Here is a 26,703-nt window from a genome sequence, read left to right as displayed (position 1 = left end):
CATATGAAAGACAGCTCTATAAAAACAACAGAGTTGGGGGAGAAAAATCAATGAAAATTGTACAAGATAATGTGAAAAGAATAGATTTCTGTCCTAATATGGTATAAACTCATATGATTTAGGAAATTAGCATTTTCATTAAAAAGCACATACCTAAATTCAAATGGCCTTTCTGAGAAATGAATTGATTAGCCTTGATTAATTGTTGAACTTAAGTGTGGGTTCCTTTTCTTAAAATTATTTAACAGTTCACTTTACTTCAATTCAATTTAACTCAAATCAGTTCAATGCACTATTTCTTGAGCTTCTAGTATAAAACCAGTTGATAGATGCCAAGTATAAAATAATAAAAACACAACTATAATCATCAACCCATTATAATACAGAGGGAGAAAATATCAAGTTATTTTAAGAACTGTGATGGATGCTTTGATAAATACTAGACTATCAGAATGAATCCAAAGGCATTTATCAATTACTTGGACTAAATTTTTTCAGTACCATTGATATTATATATACCATTTTCTATGTGATGCCTGGATAACTCACAAATGTACTGATTACTAAATTTTATAAATGTGTTTGCCTAAATGGTGTAAATTTAAATTTGAACATAGGTGATGAATCACAACTTAATTTGCAATGTGCGGCAAATAATTATATCTACAGTTCAGAATAACCACATCAAGGCTTTTTTTTCCACGACTGTGATTAAGAGTGGCCACTAAAGAAAACATTTAGAGGTGCAGTTTTTTTTTTTTTTTTGAAGAGACTGATAATTTCTACTGTGGTATCAGTCAAGATGCAATGAGAGTTCTAATTTTAACAAATGATTTTACTTTAAATAACACACTTTAATTAAGTGATGATCTATTAGATAATCTATAAGGCATGTATTTACATAATTCATCTATAATCTTTTTCTAGCAAAAAAGATATACTTTTTAAGTTGATTTGTTTAGAAATAATCAAAGCTCCTTACCCCTTAATATGAAATGCTTATAAAATGTCATATAGAATATTTCTAGTTTGTAATAGTTGTAGATCTAAGTGAAATTATGATACAGAACAAAATATACTTATTTTGTAAAGAACCTTTAAATGCTTAACATTAGCTTGAGGAGGCATCTAACACTAGATATATAACACAATGCTATCCAATACCTCTCTCTCTCCAACCTACAAGCAGCTTGGTTTATTGTATTAACAAGAAAGATGGAGTTTCAAGAAAATAAATAAATTCTCATCACATGTGATTTTTGTTAAACATGAGCTAGCCTCACAGGTGTCCCTTGTTGATGAATCTTAGGCCCAATTATATCCTGAGGTCATTTATTCATTTATCTATTAATTCAATCAGGATGGAAGCTTTTACTCAGCATATGTTTTTCAAGTAATCATGATGTTTAATCATTAGTTAAGTCAAAAAAGAAAATTCTCTACCTGCTGAGAGTTACATCTGAGCCCATATCTAAATAGAGCAAAGGTGTACTGTTCATCCGAATGCTTTGTTCTATTTGTTTGTTGAGTGGTTAAAAAAAATGATGTGCAAGAATAATATTGTCTTATTTCCAAAAACATTCACGCAAGTATCAGACTATATCTGAACCAGACTGATCTACCTACTGATTTCTTCTGCTGAGCTTTCCAAACTATCTCAGAATTTTTGGTGTCAAGTTTAAGAGTCACTTTCATGCTAGCTGTGAAGCTGTAAAGGAGGACTTCGTCAGAGAGCAGGGGAAGGATCACAATGTTGTCACCCATACTTCAGCTGCTTCTTTGTTTTCTGAAAGCTACTTCTGTCTTTTAATGGCTGTGGCTCCAATAACACTTATTCTGTTAAAGAAGCTTATGTGTGTTCTTATAAATTATAGAGAGTGTTTGCCCATTCTTAGAACTCCTGTTGCACTTATAGTTGGTCACACACACACACCCCAGAACACTTATTAATCCTCTATTTCATTTGTTTGAGTCTTGTTCCTACATCCTATTCTAAGCTCTGGGATGGTAGTTGCCATATAGACTGTTATTATTCTATTATTATTCGTTAATTTATTGAGTTATTACTCTTTGCAGGCAGTGTGCTAAGAACTGTGCATGCATTATTGCACATGATTTTCATGGCAATCTGATAATTATAGCAATGTAACAGTTGATAAAACTGAGACATGCAAAGGGTTGATAACTTGTTCAAGGTCACAACAATATAAGCGGTAGAGGGGCGCCTGGGTGGCTCAGTCGTTAAGCGTCTGCCTTCGGCTCAGGTCATGATCCCAGGGTCCTGGGATCGAGCCCCACATCGGGCTCCCTGCTCGGCGGAAGCCTGCTTCTCCCTCTCCCGCTCCCCCTGCTTGTGTTCCCTCTCTCGCTGTGTCTCTCTCTGTCAAATAAATAAATAAAATCTTAAAAAAAAAAAAAAAAACAACAATATAAGCGGTAGAATGTGGATAGGAGCCCAGAGTCATCTGATTATAAAACTTGTACTTTTCACTACTGTGCAGAAAAGAATTAACGTATCAGGTATGAGACTTCCATCCTCAGAAAGGCCTGCTTGCAAGGCTGGCTCTTGGCTGGCACCTGGGAACTTGGGGTTTCAGAAGTGTTTCCACTATTCCCTAACTGATAAGAGTGGCTCACTGTGCCTAAACCGTTTCACAAACAATGTGGTTTATGCTGAATATCTGCCTTCCTTCCCAGAGTGTGGACTTTTAGGCATGCAAGACAGAGAACGCCTATATGGCCAGCAACCCAACAGAAACCTTAAGCACTTGAGTCTCTAATGAGCTTCCTGATAGACAACACTTCAGCTACGTTGTCACAACTGGTTGCTGGATTAAGTCTATCCTTTGTGATTCCATTCGGAGTGGACTCTTGGAACTTTGCATCTGGTTTCTCCTGTACTTTGATCCACGTGCTTTTCCCATTCCTGATATTGTTTTGCATTCTTTCATTGTAATAAACCATAGTCATGAAAAAGACATTGTTGAGTCCTGTGAATCTTCCTAGTGAATCATGAAACCTGAAAGCGGTCTTGAAATATCTCTTCTAATTTCGAGTTTTGCATATAGTTATAAGCAAGTGATTTTTTTTGTTAAATATTTTAAAAATGTATGACCAACAATATATATGAACTGGTCTATTCCTTTGTATACTGTTATTCTGTTCTGTAAACAAGAATTCATAGTGCTTGTTTTTCTTTTGTATATGGCATGAGTACATGAAAAATGCTGTGAGAAAATTTGGAGAATATGTTATGTAATGAACATTTCATAAAATATATCTGATCAATCTAAAAACATGAACTGGAATTGACTATCAATTTGAGGTATATAAAAATTTTATGCATAGCATAAACACTAACAGAAGAAATGATAAACTGCTATAATTTATTTTTCTTTTGCTTTATTTCAAATTTGTATATGTGGTATCCTGTCAAATCAAATGATAAAAAGCACTAGTGCAGGACTGGGAAAAAGTTGTTTGCAATTACAGAAATTTATCTGTGTTTACTACTGTAGTATTTTTCTCCCTGACAGGGGCTTTCAAAATTTGAAAGATCTTTCAAAGAGATTTTTTGAATTAAAAAACTGTTGCTATTTTAATTTGGCTAGAGGATGGGATCCTCTTCATTAACTACTTGTTTGCCTGAGGTTTATCCCTGAACTGAAGCTGTATTAAAAATTCACCTGGTTTCTCTCTCCATGTGATCTCTTTTCATTTAAGGTCAGTGAAAAACATGAGGGGAGAATCCCTAATAATTAGGAAGCAGCTATTACATTTGCCTTTCTTTACAAAGGATGGAGATATAAATGTTATCCAGGTAAATCATCTTCAGTTAGCATGTTGCTCAATGATGACTGTGCCAGTTTGATATACGAGAGCTCATCCAGAGCTTATAAGAGATGAATCTTTATGGCAGATACTCATAGTTTATTCACTCAGCATTCAACTAGTATTTCAAATTTTAAGTATATAAAGGTTTTGAATGAATGGTTTGAGTAGTTGTAGAAATCAAGAAAGGGGTTGATTAATATGCTGGGTATACCTGATGCACAACAGAGACAGAAGGGGATTGGAGGGTGGCATGGTCTATAAACTCATCCTTGCATTTGCTGTTCCATTTGAAATATTCTCCCCTTTATATATAAATGGCTTATTTTTCTCATACTCAGGTCTCTGCAGATATATCAGCTTCTCAGAGAGACTTCTCACCATTCCAATAGATAAATCTACCAAACCTTAATATGGTACTAAATGCTATTTTAAAATACACCTAAACATCAATAGCTCATTTTCCACACCTTCTATATTAAACATTTTTCTTTCTGCATGTATCTCAATACCTGTCTGTCATCGGTGGGGTTGTGAGAAAAGTTCTGTAGTATTACTTTAATGGGAAGATGGTTATTTTTATGTTCCCTCATCTTTTCCTCTCTCTACATAAATTTCTGCATTTCTGTATTCATTTGTATGGGGGGAGGGGGGAGTAAACAAATTGACATCTTATCAAAATCCTTTAGTACCTATCAAAGGGTTTAAAAGTGGGCATTCCGTGCCCATGGACAGAAATGCCAAACAACTTCGTTGGTGTCTATAGGTTACATTATTCCCAACCAGGAAAGACATTTTTACTTCTTTAAGGCTGGCACAATGGCTACATAAAACAAAAAACCAAAAAAAAAACAAAAAAACATTTCTCTAGGACTCGGCACATTTCTAAACTCTTCACATATACAATCACATGTAATCTTTATAATCTCTCTAAAAGTTGCCAGTATTTCTTCATTCCCATTTTAATACATAAGAAAACTGACGTGCAAATCACAGCTTGTAAGGATTGCTCAAGCACTCTGCTATGACTGCCTGGGCTAGAGCATGCCTCGCACTACTGTGAAGTGTCATTTTTCCTGGGAGAAGTGATTGCATCTCTTTTACATGTATGATGCTAATTTCTTCAAAATAAAAATTTATATTTAATTTATGTTATGCAATATTTATACTTTATATTGCCTGCTCTTTGGAATAATTTTTAAGAAGGCAGAAAAAATAAGACTATATTGCAGAAACTGCTGGTTCCCTCCCCAAGAGACATGCCCCCTTCCTTTTTCCTAAATGAATCCTGATTTTGTTTTATACTTAATCACTTCTCTGACACCCCAGGCCTAACTTTTGGGAGTGAATCATAAGTACTGTAAGCCAATCATGATAAGACATGAGCATTTTGGGGCAATTTATATAGGATAAAATTTTCTGGGGGCTTCTGGGAAAGGATGCCCTTATAAAGCAATAAAATGCCTCTGTATGTTTTCAAGAGAATGTGATGTCTTGAGGTGCCACAGTCATCTTTCTACTATGAAGGGTGCTTGAAGATAAGGCAGATATTTATGCCATTGATTAGATCAAAGAGACAATAAAATCAACCAAACCAGAAGCTACTACCTACAGACTTCTTGTGATATGACATCATAAAACTTAAGTAGTGGTTAGTTTACCAATGGACACTGGATTTTTGCCTGGTTGCAGTCTAAGACATCCTAATATAGTAATAGAAAAAACTCAATTCCTATTAAAAATTTCATAAAATCTGTTAATATTAGCTCACACTAAAAAGCTGTTAACATTGGCTAAATACCCTCTTTTCCTCTTAAGCTTGTAAGGTTCCTTAGTTTCACAGAATTATCTCGGTGTGATCTAACTGCAGAACATTTAAAGTGGTTCTGATACTTTTCCAATTTGTTATACTCAATTAAATGTTATAATAATTTAACCTCAATAGAATTTTTGAAATGTGGATATGTAATTCATAATGGATCTTAAAATATACATATTTCCATTAGGAAAATTCAATTTGTAAACTGATGGTTCATACCTGTCTTAGGCAACTAATTAGCAATATGACCATTTCTAAAGCATGCTAAAATATATTTCTGTTCATGGATATTTTTCCCTCATAACTCTTATTGTACATAGAATATTACATGAAGTCCTATGAAATTTTATATTCTTTCCCTCTATCTATTCTTCAAAATTGTTTCAAAAACCATTATCATAATGCATTCCATGAACCCATCTGTCTAATATAATCCTTTAACCTTCTGGCTGCTATACTACTTTTGTTCCTATCTCTTAAGTTAGTATTAATACTCTACTTTGTGATATATTTGCATATTTGTATTAATCACTAGAATTTCATCTCTTGGAGGGTAAAGGCATATTGTTATTCATTTATAATTTACTTAGCTTAAGACAAATTATTTTATATAGTAAATAGTAATTATTTTCTATTTAATTAGATTAAATTATTTTCTAAGTTGCTTTAGAATTGTCATGTGATGCCATCATCACTTCATTGGAATGATATCAGTATTTATTATAGTAGACAAAGTTTCAAAGAGGATATATAATCTACTGGGTTCCTTTTTCTCCTTCTCTAAATCATATATAAAACAAAAAATCCAACACATATGCCAGGTTAAAGATCATTTTAGTCATGTACATGATCTCTATTCATTTTAACTCTTCTCTTTAAAAGTGCCTTGGTTTATGAATAAAAACTAATTTTAAGCAAACAAAATTCCTCACTAAAGGTGTGAGGACCACTTACCCCAACATCCCTGCCACTACCTACTATCATATTTGCGTATAGTGTAGCTGTATGTAGATGTATTTGTGTGTGGATGGGTGTGTTTTGAACCTAAGGGACACAGTACCAAGGGAGTGTGCTCCCACTATCCTTTGTGCACATTTTACATAAGTTCTGGTATAAAGTACTATAGAGTGATAACAATCAGTATTCTCTACTTATCCCCGGGAATAGTCATCATCAGAGAAATAATAACTAATCTCTAAATGAGTTCGCCCTTGCCTAATACTTTTGGTTATGGACTCTGCATCCATTTCTTCCTGCTTTCTCTTTTGAGAAATACTCCTTTCAGGAGTCTGCTTTTCACTGCACAGCCATGTGCTAAGAGAATTATGGAGGTGGGAGTAAATCCTGATTTACATGAAGAGCCAATTTTGATAGTCTCATTCCTTTCTCCACTGAATGATTTAGGGCTGGGCTTATGACACAATTCTGGCCAGTGAGATACGAGTGGAAATCTAGCAATATCTGGGAAAAGTTCTCCTTTTCTTAAAAAGAGATATAAAGAAATCACTAAGTGCTTCCTCGTCCATGCATGTTACTGTGAACCACGGCAGCCGTCTTGTGACCATGGAGAGAGCTGGCTGAAGACAAAGCTGAAGCACAGAAGCTAGAAGTTCCAGGAGCACCACAGTGAAGTGCAGCCCTAATGACGCCATTCTAGGGTCACTCTATATTTTAAATTCTTGTTAAATGAGGGAATGTTTTTACTCAGGGCTTAAACCTATTGAGTGTTTAAGCTGAAAGCATCCTAGCAGATAAACCTGCAGTAAAATAGATGACTTTTCCTTAAATATTGGGGTATAATGAAGGATAGAGTTGGATATACCAAGAGTAATCACAACAAAAAAAACTTTGGTTCAATCACATGTCTCACTGAAAAGCTGTAATTTTACTTTGAAGATCTGGGTATTTTGTTTTATAGCTTGTTTTACAGCTTTCCCAAATAAGTGGCACTCATGAATTTATTGCACTACATGCATTCATAAATTAAATGAAAACTTTAAGCTGACAAGGGTTTACTGATGTTCTGAATTTCATGGGGGTTTAGATAAAATGTATGACGTTGTCTAGATAGGTCTTTGTGGTTGGTTATATTTTAACCTCTTCATAACAACTATATTTTACACATACACACATAATGAATTCAAAATAAAATTTCAAGAAAAGTTACTAATGGCTTCAGAGGGGCACTTGGGTGGCTCAGTCAGTTAACTATCTGACTCTTGATTTTGGCTCAGGTCATGCTCTCGGGATTGTGAGATGGATCCCTAGGGCAGGCTCTGCGCTCAGGGGGAAGTCTGCTTGTCCCTCTCCCTCTGCTCCTTCCCACTGCACTCTCTCTCTCTCCAAAATAAAGAAATAAAGTAAAAAAAAAAAAAAAAGGCCTCAGAAATCTCATTATTTATTAACTGTGGGACATATATTTCTAATCTATGTAATATTGCTATCTATTCAGGGAACAATATATATATATTTAGTCACAATAAGACATTTTATAGCCTTTGGCATCATCTAGAACCTCTATGAGTAGATCCAGCTATAATAGTGTTCACAAGGAAGTCTAAAATGAATGAATGAATGAATGAAACCAACAGTTTAGCAAATAAATAATGTATGCTATTCTTATCTTTCTGAACAAGGATCAACTTCCAGAAAATACCAGATGCTACTTGTGGTAACAGTACCTGCAGTGAAGGCCAAGAGAAACAGGAGTGAACTGAACATGAGCACTGAACACTGGTTTCCAGAAGAAACCTTGTCATAGTACTTAAGGAAAAAGGAAGGTATTTGCAGAATATTTTTATTTAAAACAGGGTTTTAAAATATCCTAGACAGAATGTAGGAAATAATATAAAAAGTGAAGGAGTAAGTGTAAATATCTGGAAATATGAGTTCAAACCAAAACCAAAAGATGGAGAAGCATACTAATCACTTGGTACAGAAAAGTAAGAAATTAGACAAATACAAAATAAGCCTAAGATCACTAAAACTGAAGACAAATGCGGATTTTTGGAAGGGAAAGGGAAACTCAAGGGAAGAGTGATACTACATCTCAGGGAATTAAAACTAGAGTCATGAAGAGAAACAGAGAAGGAAGGGGATAGGTATGAGATTCAAATCAGATTTTTATGGAGAATAAATATGGAAGAGTAAGGAGTTTTTCTCAGCACTGACAGATGCTGATGAGGTAATTAAATCATTGTGTTAAGATAAAATATAAAGAACAAAGAAGATGTTAGAGAAAAAGTAGAGTCAGGGAAATATACACCCATTTCTCAGAAACAAACAAAAATATGTTTTCCATAGATTAATGAGTAATAAATTCTGAAGGTTTCTAGAAACAAATTAGAATAGATTATTGAAAGATTTTTTTTTAAAGTCTAGAATAGAAAGCTATGATCAATAGAACCCAACATGTTTATCAATTAAAACTAAACTTTTTTCCTTCTGTACATTTAGGTCAAAGAAATATAGAAAATAGCACACCAATCTTTTTGAAGACATTTTACCATATCTGTAATGTAATTCTAGTACACAACATGAAAAATGTGAGCTGGCTTTAGGGATTAATGGGTATAATAGGATAATAGTAATGATTAATATTAACCAAATTATAGGAAATAACCTGTCTGCCAATGAAGATTGGCAAGTCCCACCCAGGTCAACATTTTTACACTGACTTCAAGTCATACAGAATTTGTGACTACCAAAAAAACAAAAAAACAAGATCTCCCTCCTCCCCAAATTCACCTACATTATCAGAGCTTATTTTTTTTAATTGTATATATTTAAGGTATACAACATGATGATCTGATATGTGTATATACTGTGAAATAATAACCACAGTCAAACTAATTAACATATCCATCATCTCTCATAGTTACCTTTTATAACTTTAAAAATTAAAAAATACCTTAAACCGTTCAAGCAGAAGTAATGTGACCACATATCAAGAATATTGTAGAGAGATTTAAAGACTGAAGGTTGGTCAGACATTTATGGTCTTTTAATCCTAAAATTTCCAAATAAAATATTTCATATATCTTACCAATAAAGCTGCAATTTAAAATGTTAAGGTAGAAAATATGTGTGTGTGTGGTAAGAATTTATGAAATCTATTTTCTTAGCAAAAGTACATTGTTATTAATATGTGATATATTAGATCTCCAGAATTCCTCATCTTATAATGGAAAGTTTGTATCCTCAACCAACATCTCATTTCCTCCACTCTCCCCTGACCCTGGCAATCCCCTTTCCCCACTTCTACTCTCATAGAACCCTGGTTCTATGAGTTCAACTTTTTTAGATTCCACATATAAATGAGATCATGCAGTATTTGTCTTTCTCTGACATAATTCACTTAGTATAATGCCCTCAAGGTTCATCCATATTGTCACAAATGGCAGGATTTGCTTTTTTTTTTTTTTTTTTTTTTTTAGGGCTGGATGATATCCCACTGTGTATATGTGAGATACACATATTCTTTAACTATTCAACTGCTGAAGGACACTTAGGTTATTTCCATATCCTGGCTACTGTGAATAAGGCTGCAATGAACATGGGAGTGCAGACAACTCTTGGAGACAGTGATTTTCTTTTCTTTGGATATATACCTCGGATGTGGGATTGCCAGATCATATTCTCTTTTCAATATTTTGAAGAGCTTCATATTGTTTTCCATAGTGGCTGTAATGATTTTCATTCTCACCAACAGTGTATAAACTTTCCCTTTTCTCCACATCCTTGCCAGCATTTGTTTTCTCTTGGCTTTTTTATAATAAACATTTTAACAGGTGTGAGGTGATATCTCACTGTGGTTTTGATTAGCATTTCCTTGATGATTAGTGATGTTGAGCACCTTTTCATATACCTGTTGGCCCCCTTTGATGTGTTCTTTGGAAAAATATCTATTCAAGTCCTTTGCCCATCAGAACTCTTAACTGAGGTAAAATCTATTCTTCACATGGGACATTTGGCAATTTTATAGAATATGTCTGTTCTCATGGGTATTTGGAGCACTGTTAGTATTTGGTGGATGGGATCAGAGATGCTAAACCTCTTGCTATGTGCAAGACCCATTACAGAAAGATTTGTCTAATCCTAAATTCCATTAAGCTCCCACTGAAATACCTTGGGCTAGATAAATAGAAGTAGATTATCTGAAAAGGAGAGTGCTTTCACACATGAACACTTGATACAATATTATATGAGGAATGGTTAGAAAGAAGTATATATTTAGCTCGGATAAAGATGATTTAGGAAAAACATAATGGCTTCCTTTCATGATATGAAGAATATTCAGTTGAGAGGGTTATTAGATAGGACAGAAGTTACAGGAGCTTGATTCTGTATAGAAAAGATATTCTTAATTCTTTGAGAGGTAGTTACTTGCCCTTAAACTGTTCAAGCAGAAGTAATGTGACCACATATCAAGAATATTGTAAAGAGATTTAAACACTGAAGGTTTGTCAGGCATTTATGGTCTTTTAATCCTAAAATTTCCAAATAAAATATTTCATATATCTTACAAATAAAGCTGCAATTTAAAATGTGTTAAATTATAAATTCATTACAAGACTAATTCCAATCTAGTTTTGAAATGATTTTTGAGTCTAGTTTGCAATGGTGAGCCTTACTTTTTTTTTTAATTTTTAATTTTTTAAATTTTTTAGAGAGGGAGAGAGATGGGGGGCAGAGGGAGAGGGAGAGAATCTTAAGCAGGCGCCACACCCAGCACAGAGCCCGACGCAGGGCTGGATTTCACCACCCTAAGATCATGACCTGAGCTGAAATCAAGAGTCAGAGGATTAACCAACTGAGCCACCCAGGCGCCCCGCCTTACCTTTCTTAAAAAAAGAGCAATGTAAATTACTTATCAAAACTAGTTTCCTGCAATAAACATGCAATCTGTAGATTCATTATTAGGTAAAGTGCTCTATCAGCTTTTCTACCTTCTGTCGATTTTGCTATTTTAGTATTAACAGTCATTATTCATGACATTTTTTATAATTTTATTTATAGCATTAAAAAATATTATTACAAAAGAATGCTAGGAAAGCAGAGCACTTTAAAAAGATGCAAGTGAATTTCAGAATTCTGGAACATACACAGTTCATTCCTGTTTAAGTTAATAAGAAGAACTGTCTCCATTAATTAATCGCTCATCAAAAATTAGATGTTGAGCACACTGTTGGGAAGGTAGTGAGAGGGATGCTCTTCCAAACGTTTTGTAATGGATAATTGGTTTTTCATTTCAAATGGAGAAATGAAGATTAAATGGCAATGCTGTTTAGTAAGCTGGAAAAAAAGGGTCATGGTTCTACAACCTTGAGCGCATCTCTGAATACCTCCAATTATCAGTCAGCCTTCTGTGCTTGAGCAGTCACGGAGATCGTACTTTGAAAGAGAGGCAGATTTTCAGATTTTCACATCCAAAAATGTTCTCAGAAGAAGTGAGTGTTTTTGTTTCTGTCAATGAAGACTCTGGTTCACTTGATTGAATGATTGTTGAAAACCACTAGGCTAAGTAATTTTTAAGCTTTCTTTATAATAGTTTGACAATCCTATGCCTTAGTAACTTGTTCTGGAATTCATTTATTCAATCAACAAATATATATAGAGACAGTATTGTTTATATGCCAGGAATTTCAAATGTTTCCTTAGTTGCTGGGAATAAAAAGGCCTTACCTACCCTAAAATTGGGGGTGGGAGAATCTTACTCCAAAAGATCTCAGAGTTTAGTAAATGAGGGTGGTTCAGACATATAAGGAAACAGAGAAAATTGCAATCCCATATTGTTATTATGGATGTCTCAAGACAGTTATGAGAAAGGGCCACTTAAAGTGGCCTCCAGGAGTCAGGGAAATGTAATAATGGGTAAGAGGGAAAACATTCTAGACATTGGAAAGAGTGGTATGATTCGATAAATTGGAACTTTCTCTAGATAAGTGGTTTTCAAATTAAGGTGTACTTACCCTTGTAGGTAATGGAAACTTTCCAAAGGATAGAGTAAGTGTTAGTAGCCTAAGAGATTCAATTATTTCAATCCATAATTTCCATATGTACTAAATCCAAATATCACGTAGATTCTTCTATCCTACCTCTGCTTTCATCAGAGTCCACTGCTTAGGGTGTTAAAACCCCCAAGGCACTAAAGAGACAATTGGAAGTTTCCCTAGATGCTTTTAAATGATTAATAAAGGTTCAAACAAACAAACAAATACCTTGAAGCCTCCTGACTTTCTTTGTCTTGTGCACATTAATGTTGGGGATAATGCAGGCTTGTACATGGGGTATCTGAGGTCTTATTTTTAAGTGTTCAGAAATCATATACATTGTAGTGTGGATAGCAGAAGTGACGGTAATTTACGTTCAGTGATTTCGGTTCTCCTAACTACAAAGAATGCATTGCTCTTGAGGGAGAGTCTGATGAGAACAATGTAAAGAGAACATTGATAAAAATGAATGTTTGTTAAAGATGACTGTTTCAAAAGTTAAATTAATTTTTTTCAGCTATTCTCTCTTCTCACTCCTAGGACGCATCTTTGGAAATAAAAGCACCTTTGAACAGATGGAGCAGTTTGAATCACTGAAGCATATTCCTTTAATTGTAACTGAAGTGTTTACCAGAGTACCAAATTTTTACTTTAAATTCATGAATAAATACTAAGATAGCTGTTGGGCTAATTATATTTCAGCAGCATATACTTTTGTTTGTTAAATTCGTAAGAAACGTTCTAAATAACGAATCTAAAAATAAAGTGAGATATTTCTGAATATTTACACCTGATTCTTAAAACACTTTCAAGATTTTATTTATTTATTTGAGAGTGAGAGAGAAAGTGAGCAGGAAGGAGAGGGAGGAAGAATCTGAAGCAGACTCCAAGCTGAACACGGAGCCCAATGCGGGGCTCAATCCCAGGACCCTGAGATCCTGACTTGAGCTAAAACCAAGAGTTGGACTGACTGAGCCACCCAGGCTCCCCTTAAAACACTTTCTGATACATATTTACTAAAATGATATTGTGTCTTTTGTCATATTCTGATTTCATAAATAAATAATCAGCTGCATATTATACTAAATTATTTCAAAGTAAGTATCAGTAATAGCTTATAGATTTGTTCTTGTTTTTAAGCTTTTCACAAAAACACTTAAATATGTTCCAATGTTATTTTAATTTTAACTTTTATAAGATGTATCCTGTAAGTGGTTTTTAGCGCTTTTACAATAATCTTCAAATGCATATTAAAATGTTTATTTGAACTTGAAAATCAATTCAGACATTCTCTGAAATTAAATCATTTTAGCTGATTAGTTTGAGTAGGGACTGGCTTTGCTAATTAAGTTAGTAGTTATCATTTTCCCACACACTGAACAAGCTAAGTCTGCATCTCCAACATTTTTACAAGTATATACATAAAACATATAACAAACCTTTTAATCACAAATACTCTCTTGAAAAAGGTATATATTTTAATTTCTCTACCCTTTATGAGTTTACTAGATTAAAAATTTGCCTCTAAATGATAAAAGAGCACCATAATGCTTTATGATTAAGTTAGTTTTGGTAAACATTTTAAGCTAACTTCTCAGAAGTTGAGAGATCTATTGACTGAAAAGTAATTATTTGGTAAGTGAGATGATTTTCAATGCTCTTCTTTTCATAAAATTGAGGGAAGACTTAATTGAATTGTTAGCCAATAGGTCATCACAATTTTTTATTATAAATCATTGTGTGATTTTTGGCAAATTCAAAGAGCTGACTGATATTGCTAAAAATCAAATACTTCCAATTGTGATCTACTTTATTATGTAAACAGTTTACTCAGTGCTTACATCTATAGAAACAAAACAGGAATAAAATTGAGACAAATCTGTGTCTATTCAGCTAGCATTAAAGAATATTCATCTGTGAAAACACAGGCAGCCCATTAATTTCCTTAAAAGACACCTTTCCACTAAATGCTTACTTTTGGTTTTTATTTTGATCAAATCTGCTGTAGTAATACTATAATGAAACTCAATCAGAATAATTCTGTTAACATGCAATGCCTTATAATCCCAGATAATTAAAAACAAATTAATTTGGATTTATATGCAATGTTTTTGCAAAGAAAGAAAAAAGGAATTAAAAATACTTAAAAGCATGAAAGTAATTTGCAGAAGTATAATGGAAACATAAGTTCAAATATGGATTGAATGCAAAATTTGTCATTTTGTGTTCGAATGCTCATTCACTTATTTTTTTAGATGAATCATAATGGCCAACAGATCATTTTGGTATTTAGATTTCATTGCTGCTTCAGAAAGAAGTCACTATTTCTATCCTTTTCTTGTACAAAAATTTTTAGCAGAGAGAAAATTCAAAGAAAAACCTCTGGACCTGTCTGAGTTCTGGGAATGGTTGTTTGATAGTGCTTATGTCTCTGAGGGACAGTTTGCAAGGTTACTGGTTAATTCTAAGCACACCTAGAAATAATACATGAGCAAAGATACAACTTTCAAAATTTTATGAAATCTTACATCCAATCCACCGTCAATGTCATGACTAAATACATTCTATAATAAAGGAAATGTAATTATGAATTTATCTGAGACATCCCATTTGAATATTCAAGGGTAGATTTCAAGGTAGAATATGAAACAACTCAATAAGGGAGCTCTCCATGATGAGTTCTAAGAGACAGTATAAAGAGAATGGTTCCTTGCTCACCCACAGAATTCTGGCTTAGGATACACAATCTATGGAATTTCTCCAATAATAGGTTAAGGCCAGAGCAACTCTGACTCTAGAGCGAGAGACAATTCATTAATAAAGCAGTAGATTGGTATAGCCTTTCTTCATTTACTTTGCTTGAGTCAGTTGATATGGGAGTACAATTCAGCTGAGCTCAAGTGTACCATCCCTCCATCCTATATGGTAGTTTGGTGAGAGCCCAAAGTCATAAAGAAAGAAGCCTCTTAGGAGGACATAGTGAACAAAATTGGTAAGATCAAACACAACACTGCCTAAGGCCCTTCCTATTCATTCCTCCCATAGAATGTCTACCTTTAGGACTCCTTTTTGAGTAAATATTGGAACTATGACCAGACACCATGCAAATGCTCTGAATTTATGTTTAGAGGCTTGACAACAAGGGAATAAATAGAGAAACATGTGAAAATATATAGCCTTGCCAAGAGTTTCCTTGGGCATTTTGGCATTGTTGTTTTCCGGAAATTGTGCCTCAGCACCAGGGCATCAGGCATTTTCTTCTGTTTCTTGCTAAGAATGTGTGTTGTTCACTTGAAATAGTTACTGTTTAACCTGAAATGCCAAATGACCAATATTCATTGATAGAGACAAGTACTCATGTTTTTTTTTTAGAGAACAATCTATGCTTCAAATAAAACTGTATACTATGATCAGCTAAAAATAAAAATAACTTATGATAGCCAAATAAAGGTAAAATATGTAAAAGGGTTGAATAAATAGACTCAGATGCAACAGAGTTTAAGGTAAATCGCTATTTCCTGTGTCTTTAGAACATAGATTGCTAGTGAGAGAATCACAAAGGCATTGAGGTTTTGAATGTTACCCATTATAAATAATAAAGAAAGCATTTGTATATCCCCCAAGTTGAACTTAAGCAGTAAATGTATCAACCAAATTTTCAAACAGTTAGAAACCTACTGTGGGACACTGAGAGGACACAAGTATTTCTAATGCAGGAAAAAAAAAAAAACTAAATCGTATCTACTGATGATTTAGCAATGAATAGTTCTATGTCTTTGAAACTCCCTCTGATTAAGGTGCACTGAATGAAGGCTGTAGAGAACAAGTTTTAAAGATTCTACCTGCAAACATATGTACATTTTGCAGTAATCCCTGAAATTAAGGAGCAGATTGTCAAGATACATGTGAATTTTTTTGCAAATAGAATTAAATATTGAGAGTATTGAGAACTAGCTGGTTAAGAAAATACTTGATTTAATATTTAACAGGAGAATCCATGTATACTGTCACAAAATATTTAACTAATGATAATGAAGCCATTAGCCCATCTGCTTCTTACTTCCTATCTCTTTACTATACCCAAATGTAGTTTTACTGTCAAACTAAAGAGCTTAAGCTCCAGAATCTTGCACTTGCATGGGTCTCTTGCAAGGCCCTGGAAAGGTCATTTAGTAAAATCTGAAAAGTAAGATATTTTTACATTTTTTTTCTTGAAAAGTTTCCTCCAGGACAACAAAATCTAGATCTACTCCTAGAAATGTTTTTTGGCTGCGATATAAATAAAAGTTTCAAGTTTAGACTCAGTTTCACAAAGTCTGGATTGTTTTGTTCTCCTAACAGTAGAGTTATCTGTGTACTTCTTAGCTACTATAATCTGTGATTTTTAAACTAATGTGATCCACAGACTTGGAAAAATTCCAGGGTGCTAAAAAACCGTAACATTTAGTTTCTTTAGGACCACTGAGAACACAGGCCATCTATTTCTGATCCACAAATAAATCTCATTAAAAAAACACAATGGCTAAGTTTAATGTCATGCTAATATTAGTAACCAGTACAACAACTGAAGAAACAAAGAGTTATAAGAACTGACCTAAAAATAATTCTGCTGAACACAGTTTTCAGTATTTGCATAATTTACCCCTAAATACACCACTACATTGTTCTATCATTCAGAGGCAGAACATGAAAGCATTCTGAATTAAAACATTTTCCTCTGAATTTATCCTAAATATATCCCATAAAATATTTCCTGTTGTGTCTTAAACCCATAAGTCTCTAGAGAGATGTCTATTTCCATTTATTTTTAAAAAACTATATCCTTTTTTGGATTCTGGATTATTTTTCTTAGCCTAATAATTTGTAGAAAAACAATGGAACATAAGTGGAATTTATAATTTCATTATTCCCTAATTATGTCAAGAGGCATTAAGAAAAACACCCATAATATGAAGTGAATTATACAAAGTGAGTAAGAAAATAGGATATTATTTTAATGACTCTTTAATGTTTCTGAGAATATAATCTCATATGAAAAATGGATCTTTACAGATGGACAGGCAGGTAGATAGCTAGATTGATAGATTTTCTTTTTTTTTTTTTTTTAAAGTAGGCTCCACACCCAGGCACGGAGTCCAACACAGGGCTTGAACTCATGACCCTGAGATCAAGACCTGAGCTGAGATCAAGAGTCAGACACATAACCGACTGAGCCACGCAGGTGCCCCTAGATTGATAGATTTTAATTTAGGTACTCTACCAGATACTTCTTTGCATTTTATCATAAGTACTATTATAGAATGTTTGCTTAGTTTCATGCTTCTGAAAGATAAAAGTTCCAAACTATAAGCTTGTATACTCATAGCTAGTAATTATCACACAACGAATTAAAAATATGTCTAGTTTCAGAATATACATTCAGAAGTCATTCCTTATGCAGAAAAAAAATCCATCCAGAAGAGTCATGATAAAAATTTATGATTGACCCAAGAATATCTTTTATATCAAATTATATAATAAAGCTGACAGCCTTAAAAATGGCAACAAGATGACACAAAAATGAAAAAAAATATTCATTAAAATAATCTTATCCTAAAGCAGCCTGACAAATGAAGATGTTTTTATTTTCCAGAAATAGATGCTCAAGAATCAGTTAACTATAGGGGCACCTGGGTGGCTCAGTAGGTTAAACATCTGTCTTCAGGTCAGGTCATGATCCCAGGGTCCTGGGATCCAGCCCTGCGTTGGGCTCTCTGCTCAGCAGGGAGTCTGCTTCTCCCTCTCCCTCTGCCTCCCCCCCACTCGTGCTCTCTCTCTCTCTCTCTAGCTTGCTCTTTCTCTCAAGTAAATAAATAAAATCTTTAAAAAAATCAGTTAATTGTAAAATATAGACTTATTTTAAAATGGAGGGAAACAGGGACGCCTAGATGGTTCAGTCAGTTGAGTAACTGACTCTTGATTTTGGCTCAGGTCATGATCTCAGGGTCCTGGGATCTAGCCCCATGGCCAGCTCCACGCTCAGCAGAGAGTCTTCTTGAGGATTCTCCTTCTCCCTCTCCCTCTCCCTCTGCCCCTCTCCCAGCTCACACATGTGCTCTCTCTCTAAAATAAATAAATAAATCTTAAAAATAAAATAAAATGGAGGGAAACAGAAATGTGCACACAAAAATGTAACATGATGGAAAATTGCCACAGTTGAGAAATGTGTTAAATTTGTAAGATCTAGAAATGGTATTAAAATCTCCTAACAGTGGACAACGGTTTACACATTATTTTCAAATATGTATTATATACATATAAACTGGAAAACCATTGGTGACTCAGTTCATATTCAACTTTGCTAAGTATTCCTTTTTTTTTAAGATTATATTTATTTATTTATTTAGAGAGAGGGTGCATGCAAGTGGGGGGAGGGACAAAGAAGAGGGAGAGAGAGAATCTCAAGCAGACTCTGCGCTGAGCAGGAGCCCCACACAAGGCTCAATCTCACTACTCTGAGATCACAACCCTAGCCTAAATCAAGAGTCAGGCGCTTAACCAACTGAGCCACCCAGATGCCCCTTTGCTAAGTACTCTTAAAGAGAGTTCACACACACACAAAAAGAATTCTAATCTTAATCTCAGCCAGTTCACCCACTGATCAGAAAAAACACCATATAGCACTTGTACCAAACAGTCTTTAAAATATTTATCTGCAGGTTGTATGTGTCAAAACCACAGGTTCAACCCAAAAGACAGATATGCTGTGTGTGATAGAAAGTGAAGTCTATTTGCAGTATATCACACAGCACAATCATGGATATAATTCTTTAAAAAAAAAAATCAGGAAACCTTTATGGTCAAATCTCAGATCAAATTTTTCAATTAGTGACTTAGGGTAATCATATAACTTCTGTAATAGAGTTTTCAATCTATGATCTATAGACTACTTCACAGGATCTCTGGAGGATCAAATGATGTAAGGTACATTAAAGAGTTCTGGAACAGTTAAAGAAATAAAGTCCAGTTCCTCTTCCTACACCAAGATCACCTCTGCTTACATCCTTTTCAGTTATACAACTACAATACCATTACCCATTCCAGGCCTGAAGAGAAAGAATTTTAATCTGATTGGTTAGAGTCTGAGAATGGATTGAATCTATTTGATGGCATCATCTGCTTTAAAATATATAAACTAGGCACCTTGCTTACTTCTATGCTCTTCATTTCCTACTCGATTTTGCTCCTCCATTTAGCAAGCCAAAAAAAGGTAAGATCACAAGTTCTAGATATGTGGTGGGGATTAGAGAATAGGAAGACACATCTAGTGTTAACTCATTAGAATAACAAGAAAACAAATAGAAAATCTTTCATAATTTTTATAATCAGAAAATAAAGCCATATTACCTTACTAGCTGCTTTGGCTCAGCTCACCATTCAGTGTGAAACCATCCTCTCATTCTACTCTCTAAGCTTTCTTTAGACTTTAATTACTAGAGGAGTCCCAAATCCAAAATTCCAGATCAAAATTCTTTAATGGTTATAGCACAGGACAAACAAGTTCTTTCCAGCATTTTCAGCAGTGTGTATCACTGACATTTAAAAATTAGTCAGGTCACGAATAGTGTTTCATTCAAGCCTCATAAATAAAATTTGCTCTGTTTCAGCATTCCTGATTTCATTTAGTGACATCACTATCCATTCAATCAAGCCAGAGAGCTAGACACCACCTTAGATAACTCTTTGTGTTTCATATCTTATATCAAAATAATTACAAAGTACTGCCAATTTTAGTTCCTAATTATACTTTGAAGCCATTTCCTTACCTGAAGCTGGTATCTCCTTTTACTAGACACAAATAGATGACCAGAGTGATCTTTCAAAAAGCATATTATTGATTGTGGTTTTTCTTCTCAAAACCCTTAATTGACTATCAGCTCCAGAATAAAGACCAAATATTTAAAAATAAGATACGACCCATTCATAGTATTACTTGTCTTTAACTTAACAATTTTCCACTTTGCTTTTTATATTCTTTCATGATCTATTATCTTTGTGAGTGTTATTTTAACACATCTGAGTGCCTACTATGTTTTAGGCAGTTTTAGACATTGAGGGTACAAAATGAATAAAAGAGAATTAAACTTCCTATTCTCCTATCACATTCATTTTAATTCTTTCTGCTTGGAATGACTTTTTTGCTAACATAGAAAATGTTACATAAATTCCTAATTTCATTTTGACTGTAATTCCCTGTGGACTTTATCTCTCAGGAAGAGATATTTTCTTCTTTACTTTGCATATATCACAACTGGTACAAGTTTGCATTATAACATGTATTACTTTGTTTCTGATACATCTGTCTCCCTCTCAAGAGTGTAAATTCTTTTGTGTCATTCACTGTGGGTTTGGTGACTAACCCACTGAATTTCTACTTTTTTTTGTTTGTTTGTTTATGTACAGAGTTTCTTCCATTAACATATTTGATTTAAATCTTTACTTGAAATTTAGCAACTTTTGTTTCAATTTCTAGGGCAATTACCCTTCCTCTGTCATTATCATCATTATCGTGGATGCTGTGGTTAACTCTCTAACATTCATTATAACCCCAGATGAAAAGTTTAGGACCCTAAGCCAGTGACAGAAATCTCATCCTTCTTGCTGGTACAGTATGGGGAAGATTAGAACTAAACTAATTCAAACCAATGAAATGGGAGAAAAGACTTTGTTAGGGCTTCTACAGTAAAATGCTCTTAAAAATGTAGAGTTTATCATGCAAGATTATGATGTCTCCTTTTCTCTTAGTATGTTTTTCTAGGTTAGAGATATTGCCTGAATGAATTTTAAAACCAAATGAAATTAAATGACAAATGACATGTTTTGTCAATATAACCTTGCTGTTTTTTAAAATCAATGCAGAAACATTCTATCAGTTTAGAGGTAATTTACAAAGTTTGCCTTTTATCCTGATTCCTTAGTAATTATTCTAAGTTCTCCTTCTCTAGTGCCCGCCTCCTAAATTTCTCTTTTTAACACAATGTTGCTAATTATTAGTAAAACAGCACAGTGAGTGCATTGAATAGCTGGTATTCCTGTGAATTTTTCCTCTGGAACATCAAGCATTGCTCCTCCAGCAGCCTGAGTGTTCTACATATTCAGCTCTGACAGTATGGTTCCTCCCTTGACAGAATACTTTCTGTGCATTAAATCATCTATTTGTTTAACAGTTTGCAGACACATATGATTTCTTGTAGATGGAAAGATCCTTTCTTAAATATCCAGTAAATGTAGCTTTAGTGACAAAACTAAAATAAAAATTATGATAAAAATTAACTGAGCTATGCAAGGATTTATATATGTAAACAAAACAAAAGGCAACAAGTAGAGAAATTAGAACTCTTATACTGTTGGTGGTAACGGGAAAAGGTGCAGCCCTTGGAAAATAGTTTAGAAGTTGCTCAAAATATTAAAAATGGAACCACCATATTATCCAACAACCCCATTTCTGAGTATTTATAAAAAAAAAAAAGAAAATCAGAATCTCGAAGAGGCATTAGCACTTTCCTGTGTACATTTAAGTACTTATTATTCACAACAGCAAAGATGGAGAAATAATCTAAATGTCCACTGATGGATGAATGGCTAAAAAAATGCAGTACATACAAACATTGCAATATTACTCAGCCTTAAAAAAGAAGGAAATTCCAGGGACGCCTGGGTGGCTCAGTCAGTTGAGTGACCAACTCTTGATTTCAGCTCAGGTCATGATCTCAGAGTCAGCTTGGGGGTTTTCTCTCTCTCTCCCTGAAATAAATTACTTATTTATTTCAGGGAGAGAGAGAGAGAGCAAGCATGAGCAGGGGTGAAGGACAGAGGGAGAAGCAGACTCCCTGCCGAGCATGGAGCCGATGCGGGGCTCGATCCCAGGACCCTGGGATCATGACCTGAGCCGAAGGCAGATGCTTAACCGATGCAGCCACCCAGGCCCCTAAATAACTTCTTTTTTTTAAAGTAAATTCCACAGTATGGGACAGCATGGACAAACCCTGAGGACATCACGCCAAGTAAAATAAGCTGGTCACAGAAGGACAAATGTTACATGACTCCACTTATATGAAGTATTTAAAATAGTCCAGTTCATAGAATCAAGAGTAGAATGATGGCTGCCAGGGGGAGACAGGGGAAATGGGGAATTACTAATCCAAAGGCATAAAGTTTCAGTTAAGCAAGAGAAGTTGTAGATATCTGCTGGACAACACTGTCCCTATAGCCTCACAATACCACATTATACATTTAAAAATTTGTTAACAGGGTAGATTTCATGGTAAGTGTTGTTACCACAATAAAATAAAACTTAAAAATAACTAAAAATTTAAAAAAAATCACAGGGGAAAATAAGATGAGGAAGGAGAATTTTAATGAGGACACAGCCCAGAGTAATTCTTTCAGAGATTTGTTTGAACCACTGCATTTTTGTTAGGATAAGATATCATGTTGACTGGTACTACCTTTCTGCCTTTGAAAGGTATTGCTAAACAAGTCAGTTATCTAACATCAGATCTAATAGCCAATAACTTAATCCCCCAATTTGATGACACTGCCAAAGTTTTCAAAGCAAAAAGTTTTCCTATCAACTTGCCTCACTTTCTAAATGCATGAATGCATTCTTTGTCCTGTTTCCAATAGCAAGCTGCCCTACTCAGATTTCTGACAATGTCACCAGTTACTCATTAGACCTGATGTAGTCATCTGACATTGACTAATATTTATTCCCTTAAGGTCTATTAAGAAACTGAATTGAAATTCATGGTCATCTATTTTATTTAAAGATGCCCATATCTCCAAGCCATTCAGCCACCCTATTCTAGTTCCAGTCAGGTCACTCACATTATATACAATGGCTATTTTATTTTTTTTCCAAATCTCTTCAAATTTTCAAGCCTCTCTCTTTCTTACTCTGCCATCACTCAACAGATTACCTTCCCAGACTTATGTAGAGAACACAGAAGGCATCAGACAAGAACTGCTTCCAGTGCCCAGACCCGTAAACTTTCTTGCAACCCACCAACTCAGGAAATATTAAGAAGAATAAGATTGAATATCAAGTATTTTTGCAATATTTAACACCCTAATTTGACTTTTCAGTTTGGCTATATCTTCCATACTCAGTTCCAATTTATGGTTGCATTTCATAAGCATTCACACATAGGCTTTTCAGAGTTATATTTTTGTTAGCAAATGATGGACTATCTTTGAAAATCTTACTGTATAGTTCCATACTTGGTGGAAAAATTTAAATGTATTCCTTAGAAGAAAGATTTTATTCTTGTGATGGTGTGACCTAGGCTGCTAAAGTGATTCTCCAAATCAAAACCAGAAACTTCCCAGATCAATTGTGGTAGGTGTGCTGAGAAGGAGAGCCTAGGCCAGATATCTGTCCTGGAAGGTGTTGTGAACCTATTGTTTTTCAAGTGCACTATTTCTGTGATAAAGCAGCAGGATAATGCATAGCCTAGAGCTCTCCCAGGGTTTAATTTTATATAAACCTCATAAACAGTGAATTGAAATATGAGAAGGGTGATCATTATTTCATACCATAGAGGCTGAGCATTGCTAGTTTTTGCAATCCGAGAGCTCTTCGGGTGTAGTCTAGTTTAGAGCACTGACTTATGGGACACAGGCTGAGACATTAAGCCATTAAAGAGACAGGGAGCTACTGCATTAGTTGGACTGGTTCACGAGTTGGTAGGGTAGAAACAAAACCAGAACCCAAGTTATCAGTCAATGCTGCTGTTCTACCAGAGTCAGGAACACTGGCTCAGAGATAACGGGGACAAATTTAGAGTCAGGGTGAGAGGCCAGGTCACTCCAAAGAAGCCTAGTTTCTTCATATCACAGCAATGGCATTAGAAAGACTAGGAAAAGTTTCATTAATTTATCCAGTTGCTCAAAAAGTCAGCTCCCTTTATCCCAGACAGAGCAATTAAGGAACATCAACAATTTGTTGGTAATAAAATTATTTAATGATGTTGCAAAAGGAATGGGGTTTTAGAGACTGCATTGATTATTTTAAAAGGCCCATTACTAAGCAATAATCACTTCTGAGAACTCCAATAAACTGGTCTGAAATTCCTCTTTCTCCAAAATGCAATCAGCCCGAATACTGGCATTTTAATTAGTTATAAAACTTCAATTTTAATTTGTCAATGATTTCATAGGATAATAAGCAGTCCCTTTATTGTTATTATTCTCTAAGCTTTTAGGTATGTACCAAAACTCTTTCAAAGAGGACAGCCTTCTGGTTAGCATTAGGTAAAGGAGGTGAAGTGAGTTGCACATCCTATTTGCAGCCGACCTGCAATGTTCTTTCTGCTTCACTGGCTCTCCTACCACATCTGCAATTGTGCCTTGGTGCATAAGCACAAATACTAAGTCTTGGAAGGGTGCGGGAGGGTGTGGGTGACATACTGTCACAATACTGTGGGACAACATGCAGCCACCACTTGAGAGGCAGTGAAGTCAGAGAAGAAACTAGGGCTGGCTTAGGATAAGGAGACAGAGGGCTTATTCACTGAAAGAGGCTGACAATGTAGAGACTAGAGAACATAATACATATACTAATACGTAGTATATAAAGGCAGTTCCAGAGAGCTCAGTGGGAAGGATTGGCAGGGATGTCAATGGGGGACTAGAAATCATTGGAGAAACATTGGTCAGCATGTGGAGGAAGGTATACATGAGGAGAACAGATGATCAGGAAAATTTATGCTTGTACTAAAGGCTAGACAGAAATAAGGAACTACTTAACTGTCTTCATTTCCAGGCAGAACTAGGCAGTGAAGTCTAATGAGGCTGGTCAAAAATTCTTTTGTTAGGACCCTAGAGTGATGTCTTCCCAGACTGCTGTTTGGAAGGGATTATTTAACTGCAGTGCTTACGGCATCTTCAGCAGTTCAGAGTGCAACGAGAGACCATCTGTAGCCTCCTGGACCAATCCAGCCTTGGTGTGATACCTGAACAGAAGGCTGAGGAGAAAATTAATTCACTACAGGGATTCACCCTTCAATGGACCTTAGTGGCTGCTATAGTTAGAAATTTGCATATTGTGTTTGAAATTACTTTTGAAGAGTTTTGTTTTTGGCGAGCATTTCACCCAAGCCTACTCTACCTTCTATTATTCCATATTTATTAAATCTCTGCTCCCAGATAAACCATTTGACATAACATCCAGGCTCTAAAAATTCTTCTTATTCTTTTGCCTCCACCATATTACATTATACACATGAGGTTCCTGCTCATATTTTGCTCTTCCTTTAAGACCAGCTTCAACTCCACAAAGTCTAAGGGTCTGTCCTAGGAGCTTTGCTCTCATGTTTCCAACCACTGGCGCCATCTATCGTCAGATGTGGGAATAAATCTCTTGGTTAGTGGAAATAAATCCCACTACCTGTTGCCTTGAATTCTTACTAAAACCACTCATTAAAATGTATTTTCCTACAAAAATCTTGTTATTTCAAGTCAATGGTAATCTCAATAGACAAATGAATGCTCTGCTTATCTTTTTTCCTATTGGACCAACCACAGAATATTTATAATTGATAAGTGTTAGTTTAATTTTATTCTAATGTTGATGTGTATTTAAGTATATGGTGATCTCCATTACACAAAATTGTTTAATATTTTACTTAATCCTTAAATATTTAATGACACATATATATTAAGAAACTGTTGGAACAGTGAAAATTATTGTTAAATTTGTTTAAATATAATGCAAAACTATCAATCCAATCTCTCATTTAAAAACAACTTCACGGGCGCCTGGGTGGCTCAGTTGGTTAAGCCACTGCCTTCGGCTCAGGTCATGATCCTGGAGTCCCGGGATCGAGTCCCGCATCGGGCTCCCTGCTCCGCGGGGAGTCTGCTTCTCCCTCTGACCCTCCCCCTTCTCATGCTCTATCTCATTCTCTCTCTCAAATAAATAAATAAAATCTTTAAAAAAAAAAAAAAAAATAAAAATAAAAACAACTTCACGGTTACCTATGATAAAGCACAGTGAAATGCATGATGAATGAGAACTGTTAC

The 26,703-nt window shown here is 34.8% G+C and overlaps 1 protein-coding gene across 7 annotated transcripts in view; it reads right to left on the bottom strand.

Annotated features, from left to right (window-relative positions):
- SLC16A7 (solute carrier family 16 member 7) overlaps positions 1 to 26,703 on the bottom strand; it is a 179,148-nt gene that overhangs the window by 17,627 nt on the left and 134,818 nt on the right. The window lies entirely within an intron of this gene.

The sequence above is a fragment of the Halichoerus grypus genome, chromosome 6, assembly GCF_964656455.1.
Source record: "Halichoerus grypus chromosome 6, mHalGry1.hap1.1, whole genome shotgun sequence".
NCBI classification, from domain to species: Eukaryota; Metazoa; Chordata; class Mammalia; order Carnivora; family Phocidae; genus Halichoerus; species Halichoerus grypus.
Note: the sequence above shows the minus strand (reverse complement) of the source record. Positions and strands in the feature narration are given on the sequence as shown.